Source organism: Alligator sinensis, unplaced genomic scaffold (assembly GCF_000455745.1).
Source record: "Alligator sinensis unplaced genomic scaffold, ASM45574v1 scaffold685_1, whole genome shotgun sequence".
NCBI classification, from domain to species: Eukaryota; Metazoa; Chordata; order Crocodylia; family Alligatoridae; genus Alligator; species Alligator sinensis.
In genome coordinates, this window is record NW_005842336.1 from 1,309,242 (window position 1) to 1,313,350 (window position 4,109).

The window sequence follows — 4,109 nt, forward strand, 5'->3', positions numbered from 1 at the left end:
GGGCCTTAAGCAGCGGGGGGGCAGTTCAGGAGCTACAGGGGGGGAGGGCCCGGGGCAGTGGCGGGGCTGTCTGGGGCACCAGGAGTGGGCGCAGGGAGGTGCGGGGCAACGGTAATGGGTGGGGGGAGAGGGTGGGCTGGGTCCTGCAGCTGGCGGCGCCTGGGGGAGTCAGTCCTGTTCCCTGACCCAGGCGCTGAGTCCCCATATCCCTGACTGAGCTGGTTTCCCCTGGGTCCAGGGTATGTCTCAACGGCTTTGCTGCATCCTTTTGTTCCGGGGATAACGTTGGCGTGGCACGTTCCTGGGGGCTGTAGCACCTCCGGCTTGTCCCTGGGGTGCGTGCTCATGTTCTCGTGAGAGCCGTCCAAGGGCTCTCATGAATAAGACACGTTCCTGTCTGCTTCTGTCAGGCTTTTGCAGTGAAATTAAGGGCATGGATGAGATCAGAGCAACCTCTGTCCCTTGGTATGGTTTCCACTGGGTTGAGGTGACATCAGGTGTTGCTATAATTAACCAGTTTCACTGACAACAGGCTTCTCTGTCCTGTTGGAACTACCTTGCCACACAAAAAAGAAAGAAAACCCATGCGGAGGGACCCTGTAGGCAACTTGTGCCGTGTGCCACCATGGAAGTCGGTAGCACTTCATGCAGGGTTGACTCGGGGGGGGGGGGATCTCATCGCAGTATTGGCCTGCAAAGTCTTAGTGAAATCAGCGTGCTTGTTCAAGGTGGCAAACAAAATATGCAGTAGAAACTGTTTGCAAAGCAAGTGCGGCCGATCATCCTGGGGAAGGTTCAGTCACGCTTAGCAGGAGTTCAGCCTTTCTGTTAGCCTACGAACGTGTTGCTGAGTTTTGTCAGGATAAAAAATTTATGCTCTTATTCATTTTTGTCGGAATACATGGTTTGCTTTTCTTCAGTGCTTTCCATTCAGAGCGCTTTACGCAGAGTGAAGGTCATGCTACAGAAGTAAAAGACCTGGGAAGGGGACTCGGAAATCCTAGCTTCCAGTCTAGTGTCTGTCCACAGGAATGGGCTCCCTCTGATTTTCTTAGTGGTCTTGCTTTTCTTGTGAATCTTACTTCATTTTGTTCTGTGTTGTGGGCAAATAATAATTGCAAATGCTTTCCAGTTAGTTTTCTCTTTTTTTTTTTGGCAATGCACACTGCATTCCTGAGGAATAAAATATTAAGTTAGGGTTCTCTGTAAAATTGTACCTTTTTCACATGAGAAATGGGTTAGAATATGTTGTTATAGTTAAGTACATATGGAAATTAACAACCAGTGCTGACTAACCAGGGACAGTAGGTACTTCACAATTACTGCTATATCATTCTGGCCATTGTGCTGTAGAAGGGGAACAAAAAACCCCAATGGTGCCAGAGAAATCTGCAAGACAGAAAGCATTACTGTGGGAAATGAAAAAGCTTTTGTGATAATGATGTATTTCATTACAGGTGTGGGGTTCCTTAACTTGTTTGCTTCTGAGCATGACTCAAAATGCGTTGTTTATTACGCACCACTAGTTTGGAGCAAAGAAGCCTCCTTGGTTTTTGAACTGAAATCAGACACTGACCAAACAAACTGCCAAAGGAGGACTTGAGCATTTAGCTAGCACTGTTTGAAAAGTATACAGGTTATGGAAGAATCCATAGATAATGTTGTGAGTTTGTGAAGAAATCCATTAAATTCCTTATCTTGTAGAAGCTCCTGTGCCTGCATAATGGGAATGAGCCAGAAGATATAGTTGTTGCTGTTTCAGATTTGCAGCAGAATTTAGGAAACCTTGCCTTTCAGTTGATTTAAAAATACTTTATGAAATAAAAGTTAAACCCCAATCCTGTGGTCAGCTTTCTATAGGTAGATCTCCGTTCCCACCTGGAATCCCTCTGACTTCAGCAGGGCTCTGGGCTGAGTCACTTGGAGAAACTGGGACTCATCATTAATAAAGCGGATTTAGTTTGGTAATAAACCAGTGTCCAGGTAGCTGGAAGCAGTGTTTTCAAAAAAGTCTGCATTTAAAAGGTAGTCTGGATTGTGGTCTAATTTGACAGAAGCAAGGTGCTCATGGTAGAGTAGCAAATTATGATGCTTATGTCTGTTTCAGCTCCTAATGCACCTTTGTATGTTTATCAGAAATCAAGGGGATGATCTCCACATGTGTAAGAGCTATGTTTAAAAGGGACGCTGTTATTAAAGTTTCAAACACTTTGGTTTAGAGAACATTGTGAAGATTCTGTACCAGCGTGGATTTGATTTAAATTGCTGATCAGGAAGCCTTGATTTAATGGTTATTTCTACAAAAAGTGCATCCATATGTTATTTGATATAACCTTCATTAAAATATGAAGGTTTTCATATTTCATAAAATGTTTTTATTTTGTTTCTACTGCCCCTCCCTCGTTTCATTTAATTCCAGACTCCTCCTCCTTGCCCAGATCTACTCCACTCCCAAGAATCCTCTATTCATTTAACTTCTTGAAACTTTGCACTTTTAGAGAGAGGTAAGGGCTTGACTCTGTGTACACAAATTTGCAGAGAGACAATAGGGCTGATGGTAATCAGGTCTGTTATCTCTCATGTCCATATACTGCTGTTAACAAGGATGTTGGAGAACTGAAACCAGGCTTCACAGAGGTGATTAATGGGATCTTCTAGACTGAGCACTGAGTCCCATTGGGCAGAGTGGTTTTCGTTAATCTTTACTAATCTATAAAGGAGCCTCTAGAAGTCCCATATGGTTGAGCCCCTAATATAGTTCATGGCTAATAGTGAGTGACATATTTATAAAACTTTTCTAAAAAGGTTACATGAATATATTGTCTCAAAGAGTATATCATTAAAAGTTATAATCCCTATTCCATGATGATATCTTCAAGATCTAACATCTCTTAAATTTAAAAGTATCTTTATATAGGTTTATTATTTTTTTAAAAGCATCTTAAAAATAAAAAATGTAATTAAATTAAAAAAATCTGATTTAAATTTTAAAAAATCCGATTGTTTATTTTTATCCATCTTGTTCTGTACTGTGAAGTTACTAGAAATCATTCCACAGCTGATGAACTTTCCAATGAAAGTTTGTTTGCTTTTTATTTCCATACTATGTATGTTACCCAAATGCTGTATTTTGAACTCTCCACAAAAATCTGTAAGTGAATTGAAATCTGTCACCTAAAGCAAAATTGAAATTGGATTCAAATTCTTTTTTAAAGCACAAATGCCACTTCTGTATGTTGGAAAATGTCAAATGTGTATAACACTTTACTTAGAGTGTGGTATTCATTTTTCATATGGTTACTTAAAAATTTTGGAGAAATAAAGTGTCAGCTGTTGCTGAGTTTGAAGCTGCAGTGTGATGGGGTAGTGTAATTTTCTGCCTTCATAGAATCATAGAAGTAGGGTCGGAAGGGACCTTGTAGATCTTCAAGTCCGACCCCCTGCCTGGGCAGGAGAGAAACTGGGCTCAAGTGACCCCAGCCATGTAGGCATTGAGCCGCTTCTTAAAGACCCCCAGAGTAGGAGCTAGCACCACTTCCCTTGGAAGTTGGTTCCAGATCCTAGGCGCCCTAACTGTGAAGTAGTTCCTACGGATGTCTAATCTGAACCTACTCTCCAACAACTTGTGGCCGTTATTTCTTGTTATCCTGGGGGGTGCTGGAGGAAACAAGGTCTCCCCCAAACCCTTCTGTTCCCCCCTAGTGAGTTTATAGACGGTCACAAGGTCCCCCCTCAACCTTCTCTTGTGAAGGCTGAACAGGTTCAGGTCCCGTAGCCTCTCATTGTAGGGTCTGCCCTGCTGTCCCCGGATCATGCAGGTGGCCCTCCTCTGGACCCTCTCAATGTTGTCCACATCCCTCTTGAAGTGGGGCGCCCAGAACTGGACACAGTATTCCAGCTTTAGGAAGCTGATTTGAAGATGAGGAGTGTTCTTTCTTAACTTGGTTCATCACTTGCCAGAATATTTTTCTTAGCAGATCTTGTCCCTGTTGCTGCCAGAGCCAGTAGTTGAGAGGTCATATGTATGGGTCTTTGAGTAGAGAAAGAGGGAATAGGTTTTCTTCTCAGCAGTTACTTCTGGGCATCACTTTCAGCACTATATCTATCTC